The 11,132-nt window shown below is 31.5% G+C and overlaps 1 pseudogene; it reads right to left on the reverse strand.

Moving 5' to 3' along the window:
• Positions 1-4,352: 4,352 nt before the first annotated feature.
• Positions 4,353-5,502, reverse strand: LOC107862871 (annotated as a pseudogene).
• Positions 5,503-11,132: the final 5,630 nt, after the last annotated feature.

Genomic DNA, 11,132 nt, shown 5'->3' on the forward strand with positions numbered 1-11,132 from the left:
GTTGTGATTTGTGTCCTATAATTAGAAGTCTTTTTTGAATTCAAACTTGTGATTAAAACTCCTTTTATATGAAACTTTGAATTGAAAGCCTTTTTTGATAATGATAATATTAATTGTATTTTTACTTTAATGTTGCATTTAACTAATTATGCATTTATATTATGTCATTGTTAGCAACTTATGTTTAAAAAAAAAATAGTCATCCACGATCTTTAAATTTGAAATTTATCACTCTGTCATATTGGGGCAACTCAATAATATTTATGGCTTAGAGTCAAATTTTGATGATGGGCCAAAAGATCTTATTTTAGAAAAAGATATATACCTGCATATATGTAAGTTTATTTTCCCAACTCTTTTGAGATGCAAAGTTATTACTTTCTCCTTTTAATTTGTTTATCTTACTTTTTGTTTTGATTCATTTTTAAAAAAATAATTATTCCCATTTTTTATATCTCGCTTATTCCAACTTTCCACATAACATATTTAAAACCGCAAGATTAAAATTTTTTAGTATATTCTACATATCTTTAGTTTAAGACTAGGATTCAAAGAATTTATTTATAGCTTATTCGACCAAACTTATTTTTTCTCAACAGTGCTTATGTTTTAAAAAAAAATGAGATGTTTGACCCAACTTTTGAAAAAAATAAGTAATTATCAATAGACAAATAGTTTTTCAGAAGCTCAAAAAGTAGTTTTTCTCTAAAGCACTTTAGTGAAAATAAGTGCTTCAGTGGTGTTTGACCGTAAGAATTTCAAATACTATGTGAAATTATATTTGAAAAAGTGAAAACAAGTTTCACTTTTACTTCTCTCACAAAAAGTCAAAAACAACTTTACTTTATATTCATGGTCAAACACACTTGAAATTCCAACTTTAGCTTGAACTCCAATTCCAACTCCAAAGAGTTTGATCAAACATTAGTTAAGTGTTTAAGTCAAAACAAGACAGATAAATTGAAATCTAAAAGTAATTTTTATGATCAATTTTTTCTAATATTTTTCTTTTCAATTGATAATATATATACACACACATTATACATTAAATATATATTGATTAAAATTTTACTACACACGAATTATACATAAAAGTATATGTGAAAGATTTCAATGCATTTACTTTTTTTTTATTCTAACTATCTCCACCCTATTGCAAAAATAAAAAATAAAAAAAATACAATATTATAGTTGATTGTTAAAACTAATGAAGAACCAAAAAAAGAAGAAAATGCCGAAAAAGGGACAGCTACGATTAAATAAGGGATAAAAAGCCGAAATAATTGCAAATTCAATTGACTCCATTCAGATTAACATTGACTCTAAAGAGCTTGTTGCGCAACTTGGTTGTTCGCCCACTAATATTGTCCGCTTTTGTGTGATTGCAGGTGCCTCCTCCAAAGAATGGGTAGTCCTGATATATGCCATATCTATAAGAAATAGAACAGACTAGCGGATGCTTTAGTATCTACTATTACTATTACTGCTGCTTTCATGCATAACTCCCCAGCTACAGTTATGTTTTTTTTGAAAATCTCCACCATCTCTCATGGATATTTTGCGTGCCGACCAACGTGGAGATTTGACAACCCATAGGGTGAAATACTCACCTATAGATCAGGATGTACATAATATAAGTGCTGCTGATGTTGTACATATTTCTACTAGCCTAGCTAGAGCTACTTCTTCTAGCTCTTCTGTAGTGGCTATGCCAAAGTTACTATCCCTATAGAACTTTTGTTACATAAATAAAAGCCTTTTTGACCCAAAAAAAATGCAAATTCAATAGCCATTCGGTTGACATTTGTTTTGGCCGAATAGCCATATTTCTCCTTCCCTTTAATTCATTGGTGATGAAATTTGGGGCTTTCCTAAGTGTGGGTTTTAAGGCCAAGCCCTTAATTGCCTTACGCTTGGGCCAGCATGGTGTCATGGTCCGATCCGTTTTCTTTATTAGATCCAATTTTTCCCCATACACAATTTTTACTATATGACTCCAATATTACCGTTGGACAATAAAATTTTCTAAAAATTATACAAATACACAACTTATATTTTTAATATTACAAAAAATCTCAATCTCACTAAATATATTAGAAAAATCTCAATATATACACAGAATGTTATGTATATGTCGGCTATGTTATGTATATTAATAGGGAGAGAGTAAAGTAATTAAAAAGTGGGAGAGAGTGTAATTACTTTCAAAAGGGTTGGTATTTATGTTATTTATACTAAAATTTTTGAGACCGAAAAATAAATAATTGAGACAAAAAAATATTGCAACAATCGACTTATTGATTTCAATATATGAGTGTTACAATCTCTATTAATCCTCTGATTGGCCTTTTCAAATATAAATTCAAGGGCTTAAAGTTTGATCTTGAATTTAAACTTGATCTGTTGATTTGAGGGACTTGATTTTGACTTGTGTTTGAATTCAAGGCTTTTGAGCTTGCTCTTGAATATTGCGGTCTTGATCTTGAATTTTGATGAACTTGATTTGAATGCTTGAGCTTTTTAGAGAAATTGCGGTGTTTGATCCACGAGCTTTCTCTTGCTTTTTGTTAGAGTTCTGGGGGGCCCTTTTCTGAATTATGCTTCTTGTTAGAGTTCTGGGGGTTCTTTTCTGAATTATGAGACCCCTATTTATAGTTGTAGAAAAGGGAAGAGTCATGATTTGAATGTTTGAGCTTTTTAGAGAAATTGCAGCGTTTGATCCACAAGTTTTCTCTTGCTTCTTGTTAGAGTTCTGGGGTTCTTTTCTGAATTATGAGACCCCTATTTATAGTTGTGAAAAAAGGAAAAGTCATGATGAAGACAAACTTCCTTTGATCAATCAGATTTGAGTGACATGACACCTTTTATGGGCTTTGATTTTATTGGGCGCATCATTTTGACATGTGCCATGGTCTTATTGGTTCCTCCCTTGACTTGACATGCCACGTCATTTGATATGTGACGCTTATTTGGGCCTCTAGAATATGACAATATCTTAGGCTTAGCAAAGTGGACTCATTATTTGTAACCCAAATTAATGGACTAGCTCAATAAAGACTGTACTTTAACTAAAAATTACACAAATACACAACTTATGTTTTCAATATTACAAAAAATCCCAACTCCCTAAACCTATTACAAAAATCACACATATACACAGAATGCTATGTATATGTCGGCTATGTTATGTATATTAATAGGGAGAGAGAGTAAAGTAATAAAAAAAAGTAGGAGAGAGTATAATTACTTTTAAAAAGTTGGTATTTATGTTATTTATACTTATTTAAATTCATACATATTTGGACTTAAATGATTAATCTAATTATATTAATATGCAATATTTATTTGAAACTAATCTATTTTGAATTTAATATAATCCGAATTTTCGTACGGATTTTGATTTAATAAAATTTCGTTGCCCACAGTTACTATTGTTAAAAGGGTTAAATATATTCCTTAATTTTGTGATTTAGAGATGATATATTTCTCATTAGAATAGTGATGCGTATATATATGTACCTTCGTTATCTAACAAATGAAGTATATACACCCTCGTCATCTGACAAATAATGCATATTTATTGTTGACACTCAATTATTACCCTTCACACTCTAAATTAAATTTGAGCTTCTTCAATTTCAAATAAATTTGAAAAAACTTTTTTAAGAAAGTCAAAATTATTTTTTCAAATCGTGTTTTCAAGGCAATTTTTAAATTTTTCAATAAATAAATTTTGTTATATATTGTAAATGTATAAATTTATATATTTTTCTCTTTAACTTAAATATTTGAAGATCACTTTTACCAAAAATAGTGTTTAAAATAAGATATGCTTCCGATCTGTTCTGGTTTCGGAAGACAAAGTTACCTAATGCCTGTTGTTGGTGAGAGGTGACACGTATCTCGTGGAATTAGTTGAGGTGCGTAATCTGCCCCAGACACCACGGTTATATAAAAATCAATGAAGTTATATTTTAGGAGATATAATTAGTGCTTTATTTCAAAAGTAGTTTCTCTGATTTATCTCATTTCGATTTTGGTCAAATACAGTCAATTGAATTAATTTGGTCATATTATAAATTCAATTTAGCCACAATCACAATGCAATTGCTTAATCTAAATTTCAATTTTAACCATTTCTTTTGATTTTCATATCATTGAACCAATTGACCCAAAATTTTTAGTCCAACCCGGCACAAAATCTATCTCGTTCCTTTATTAACAGCACATATGGAATTGAATAATAACATTTCCTGTAACGAATGAAAATGGAAAAGAGTGAAAATTATTTGCCAGATTCTTTGGCCAAATCTGTTTGAGTTTTATTTGAACCTCTAGTGACACAACAAGATTTAAGGATAAACCTCAATAATAGATCTCAGTCCCAGCATAGGGATAATTTTGTAGTCACTAAAACCAGCATCAGAGAAGAGTTTTGCCCATTCTTGTTCACTTCTTTGCTTTCCGGAAACGACAATCATCATAACTCATAAGCATGTCCTTGAATAGTTGAGTTTCATATGACTTGTGGTCTAGATTATGGTCCATCACCATGTCAATGATAATTAACCTTACTCCATTCTCCTTATTTGGAATTGCTTCTTTACATCTTTTTAATATTTTGATACACTCTTCGTCATTCCAATTATGTAATATCCACTGCTTGTCATTCATTAAATATAAATCAGTAAATAAAAGTATGTATAATATGGAAGTAGTGAGAAAAGAATGTATTACAAGTTACCTTTAGTAAAATTGTACTTAAACATGTCTCCTCCCACGTAGCGCAGGTTCCTGCATCCTTCAGGCCCTTCAATTATATGCGGCAAATCAAAGACAGTGAAATTTATTTGTGGAAATACATCGGCAATAGCTTTAGTTAAGGCTCCATTGCCGCCTCCAACGTCCACTAGTGATTTCAATCCTTCAAAGACTCCCTTACAATGTTCAGTCATTACACTTGCAGCAAATTGAGCATCAGTAGCCATGGCTTTGTTAAATAAAAAGCTAAACTTTGGTTCCTTCTCAGCATATTCATATAAGGGCTTGCCATGAGCAGTCAAAAAAGGAGTAGAGTCTTCATTTTGGAACCATTTGCTTAGATAATGCCATGGATTCATCATAATTGGATCTAGTTGCAATTGCAAAAAAGGGATGCGTGCTCATAGGCTCATCTTTGAGAAGGAGAGTGAGGTCGGAGTAAGTAAATGACCCTCATTTTCTTGAATAAAGAAGCCTGCATGAATTAGAATACGCATGAGACGGTAAACACAATCCTGAATTTTAGCGTTATTATTATTGATGGGTAGGGCATCGACTAAATCGGAGAGGGGAGAGGGTCATGGGTCGGCCATGGCTATGGATGATATCTGGAATTCCAAATTGAATTGCACATTTGAGTGACATGGAGTTGATGAAGTTGAATGTATGGTTCCATATGTGTGCCTGTGCAGCCAATACTTCTCTAGTTTTTTCTCCAATATCATTATTAGGCAATACCATATTTGTGATACTTAATTTCTTTGAGATGCATGCGTAGCGTTTAACGAAGGCATTTACGTTTATTTAAAAGAAGAATGAGAGGACCATTTAATTAAATGAGCTAGTATATTTATCCATAAGATATAGATTGATGTACTTAGAACTAGGGCTATGAAAATTTCTTTGTCAAAACTAATGACCCAAATCGATAATTGAGTTATTGGGTTAATGATTTGGATTATTAAGATAACAGCTCAAGTCTTGGTTCACTAATCTTATAATTATTGGATTAGTTTTCTTATCCGGCGAATCGATAATTTGATAGTAATTTATACTATTCTACCCTCACTTGACTAATTAATTGAGGGAAGTTAGGGTACAGTTTAGTTCATTTTTCATTCTCACTTCAAAGTTCAGATCTTAGTCTTAGTTTAGTCTCTGTCGTGAAATAAATCTTACGAACTTGCAATATTTATCCAATATTTATCTAGGGATCCTTACACTTTGTCTTTTAAGTGATTTTCAATAAATTTTGAGGTGAAATTTTAATGATTGACTCGATAATCAAATTGATAGCAATCAATAACCAATTAATCGATATCTTAATGTTTTTTTTTTTAACATTTTAGCATGCATGTTCTCAAGTAGATAATTGATAATTTTTAAAATCGAAACGAACCGATCAACACATATCCCTACTTAATACAATATATAGAAATATGGAAGTGTAGAATATAAACGGTTGTAACAGGTTCTTGGGTCTTGTTTGCACATATTTACCTTGTGCAATGAAATCAATATTAGGAAAAACAATATTCTTTTTTTTTTGTTTTAATTTAATTTCCACACTTTTCTTTTTGAAAAATACTTTTATATTTATATATTTATAGTTCTATGATTTCAGTATTTTACATGTCACTTTTTTCTCTAACTGAAATTAGAGAATTATAAATAATTTGAGGCTAGTTATAATGGTTATAAATTCACAGAGAAAATGGTCAAAAACACCCCAAGCTTTACCCCAAATCCCTACGAGATTTTTTATGAAAGCCTTTCATTTGCTTCTCTTCGATGGAAGTTTTATTTTCCCAGAATGTATCTTAATTTTTGGCCTAATTCTTCTTCTGATGATCAATTCAACCTCTAATAAAAAAGATATACCTTGGTTATATTTTATCTCTTCAACAAGTTACCTATTCTTTGCGGGAGTCCTATGACCCCCCTGAACTATTTTAAAGTGGAATATTTATACCCCCGAAAACTGACACTCAGACATTGTTTTAGGAAGTGAGTTGCACTCGCTGCCACGCCATGCCATGTAATATTACTTTTTTAATATAAAAAATTAATTACTTTTATTTATTATATTTTTTCCTTTGTATTCTTTTTTAATTTCCTTTTCAATTTCATTACTTTTTTCTATTTATTTCATGTTCTTCTACAATAATGATTCTCCATTCTTTTGTTCTTTTTTTTCGTTTCTCTTCATTTGATTTTCTTCAATCTCAAACCTTTGTTAAATCTCAAACCTTTGTTAAATAGTAAATTCAAAGTCGACTATTAAACTCAAAATTTAGAAAAAAAAAATTATTTCAAGAACGAAAATTTGCACGGCTTCACACATATGCTCCAAGAATAATCTTTTTCATTTCTGTATTCGTTATGTGAGTTCAATTGAAAACTTGTTGTTCAATTGGAATTCAAGAATTACTAGTTTTTTCAAGAAAGGTGATGTTGAGGAAGCACGCAAATTGTTCGACAAAATGCCCCAAAAAGAATGTAGAAACTGTATGATTTCTAGGTATGTAAGAAATGGGATGTTAGATTATGCTCAACAAATGGTTGATACAATGACGAGCAGAAATATCGATTTTCAATCTTTTTTTTTTAATCTCTCAACTATGAAAATTGATGTTGAATTTATGATTGTGAAAAAATTTGGTGTTGATTTTGATTATGGTGCTGATTTGATTGTTTCAATTTCAAGAAATGTGGATTTGAATGATGATTTATGGTTTGAGATTGAAAATTCAATCAATGTAAAGTTAAAAGATTTTAAGATTCCACAAAATGTGTATAGAGCATTGTTGGAAGTTTATGTTTCATTTCATGAGAATGATGATTCTTGGTAGGGGTGTACAAACCGAACCGTTAAGTCAAACCGAACTGATGAATCAAACCAAACCGAGGAAAAAAAATGACTTATGGTTTGGTTTGATTGGTTTGGTGTTAAAAAAAAAATCGATCATTCTTGATTTGGTTTGTTATTAGCAACAATAAAATCAAATCGAACCTAAACCGAACCGACATAATACATAAATAATTTTAATTTTTTATACGTAAAAAAATATTACTTATAATCTACTTTCTAATTACTTTTACAACTTTTTTATATTTAGAAAATAGATATATATTCTTGGGTCTTTAGTTATAATATTTAGGGAAAAGGACATGAACTGACTATTTTAAAAAGAAATGGCCCACACTATGAACATATGGACAATTGGAGCCAGTCGGCCCAATTTATTTCCTTTTTTTAGCCACTTGGCCCAAAACCACTCTCCTTACACAATTAAGGAAATTAAATATTTTTTATAGTTGTTACTCTTAAATCACTTTTCTTTTCTAAATATACTTTCTCAAATCTTCTTTTTTTCTCCTCTATTATGCATCGATCAATCTACTGTATATTATGATCAATATCAAAAAATGATTTGTTGTTTCTTGCATTAGAGCATTGAAAACTATGGACGTGAAGCAAAAAATAGGAAATAAAGAAAAGTTAAAATTAATAGGTAAAACGGTCAATTTTGACCTCAAATTTGTTGTTAATGATGATTATTTTACAGAATCATTACATACAGGTTTGTACTTGAAATAATGTCATAATTCTTTAAACTTGAAGAAGAAAAAAATAAAATTATGAGGTCTCAAGGTAAGAGAAAAGCCATGTCTTGGTCTATGTTCTTCTCCGAGGCTGATTCAATCACGGTGAGTCGGAGATGTTCTTCTTAGAGGCTGACTCAATCACGGTGAGTCGGAGATGTTTTGATGCATGTAAAGATAAAAAAAAAAAAGTCAATAGATACTCTTTTATACGAGATTGATACACATTTTTTAAAAGAGAGAAGGGGAACCTTTGCATGCACATACAGTCTCTATACCTAATTGATACACTTTTATACCAGTTTGCTACACTTTTATACCACATTGATACACTTTTTTTTTTTAAAAAAAGAAGGGGAACCTATGGATGTATATACAGTCTTTATACCCATTTAATACATTTTTACGTCACATTGATTTACTTTTATACTACATTGATATACTTTTTAAAAAAGGGAGAGGGAATTCTTTGCATGCACATGCAATCCCTATACTCAGTTGATACTCTTTTATACTACATTGATACACTTAAATTCAACATCAGATATCCACTGACCTCCGTATTTTATCATTATTGAAACTAAAATTGAAGTTGAATCCATTATTTTGTATCAATTTTGAGCAAATTTATAATGGGACAAAATTATAGGAAGCTAATTGAATGCAGATTTTTGGAGATTTTATACAAAATTTATGGAATAAGAAAGATTAATTGAAGTATCGAAAAAGGTAAAAGAATGGAGGTTTGGGAGTTTGAATTGAAAGGAAATTGTGAATGAAAAGGAAAGAAAGAAAGAGAAAGTTACTTTAACGACATTTTCGATTATGTTTAAGCGTATGACAGTGAAGGTTAGCTAGTGAAATTAGTTTGTGGCTATTTATAGGGTATTTAATTTTGAGTGCTATTTTTATGATATTATTTTAGTTTTAGGTGTTATTGTTGTCCTTTTCCCTAATATTTGTAGACACGTGATTTCGTCCTCTTAAAGTTCAATTTTTATTCACTTTTATCCATTTTTATTTTATCCTACCGTATACCCTCATCCATGTTATTATACCTTCACAAAATACAAAAAAATAACAAACTCCCTAACAAATTCTATCCTATCCTAACCCCTACATCTTATCCTAACAACCCATCCAATCAAAATAAACCACATCACACCATACCCCACCCCCACCTCACTACTACCCCACCCTCACCTCACAGAATATATACACTACACCTCACATTTTATCTTTTTTTTTCAATAACAATATACACACCCAGAATACACAAAAGGGGCAGAAGACTCCATTTTTGGGGATTCCTTCTTCATCTTCGCTAAAAACATGAGGCAGATGGATGAGCATACATAGAGAAAAAAAAGAAAGAAGTCATGATGATCTCCATTGCTATTTTTCACTCATAGTGAAATTGACTCACGCACAAATCGTACAGCCAACACACCCGCGATATAAACGGAGAGAGAGAGAGACGAGAATGGAAAGAGAGATAGAGTGAGAAGGGTGAGATCAGTCCATGGAGGATTTCCCACTATTTTTTCAAGCTTTTTGGCCGTCTTATCACGTTTTTTGATGAAATTCTTCACCCAAATCGGCTCCGATTCATCGAACATGCCTTCCCCAGTCCCTAAACTCCCCAAATCTTCCCGTTTTTCCTTGATTTTAGGAGAAATTTCACTGAAAATGCTAGGTCCTGGAATCCATTCACTTCGCCATCATTGGAGCTAGCCGGAGCTCCGGCTTTATTGGTTTTCCACTCTTTCTTTTCTTTCTTTTCTAGTTTCGGTATCCGTTTCTCTTTGAGAATTTGTTCTGGTCGGGCTATACTTCAGTGTTCTTTCTCAGTTGTTCGTCGATTCTGTTCGTAGATCTATTTTGCTCGGTTCGAGATTTGAGTTATCGTATTTCTAGGTTGTTTCTTAACTGATTTGGAAAGTTCATAGTCGAGGTTCGAATTGAGGTTCTTCGGTGCGCGGATTTCGTCTTTTGATTGACTGATATTTGGAATAAAGTCGTCATCGAGGTCTAATTCTACTCTTTACCCTTTTTGTTTTATTGTTGATGGTATCCGATGCATTGATTCTAATATTGTGTGTTGGTTGATTCGTGATGATGTGAATTGTTGTTGTTCTGGTTTGGTATTTGATTCCCTTGATTGTGGATCGATTATGGATTATGTGATGAAATGATATCTCGTTTGGAGAATTAAAATTGATTGTTTGGGGCGGAATTAGAATTGATAAAAGTGAATACGTATTTGTTTTAATTCATTATTAGCGGTTTAATTTGGGATAAGCATGAATTTTGTTGAAATAGATAGGCAAATGTAGGTTCGGGTAGGCAAAATTTAGAAATAAGTGTTTCGTTGGATGTTTGAATGAGGAGTATGTGTTGAATGCTTTCTACTTTATTGCATTCGATTCAAATGTATTCATTTAGCCGGGGAATGCCCTGAGGTCTTCTGTACTTATTCACCGGAAAATGCCCCGACGTATCATGTTGGCGGAAAATGATCGTGATGAAGGCCCGCGGCATCGGGTAAGGCATTGGAGCTTAGTCTAGATTTAGTTTAGAATAGGATTTATATTTTCGTATTTTTCTATTTTGGACTGTATAATTGGACTGGACTTTACATTTTGGATTGTTTTGTTTTGTTTATTGTTTGATTATTTTGCGTGCTTTTGTGTGGTTTATACATTTCTTAGTGTCAAAAAATAGTCGATACACTCTACCAAGCGACCGTGGTTCAACCACGGTCG

Source organism: Capsicum annuum, chromosome 3, assembly GCF_002878395.1.
Source record: "Capsicum annuum cultivar UCD-10X-F1 chromosome 3, UCD10Xv1.1, whole genome shotgun sequence".
Classification (NCBI taxonomy): domain Eukaryota; kingdom Viridiplantae; phylum Streptophyta; class Magnoliopsida; order Solanales; family Solanaceae; genus Capsicum; species Capsicum annuum.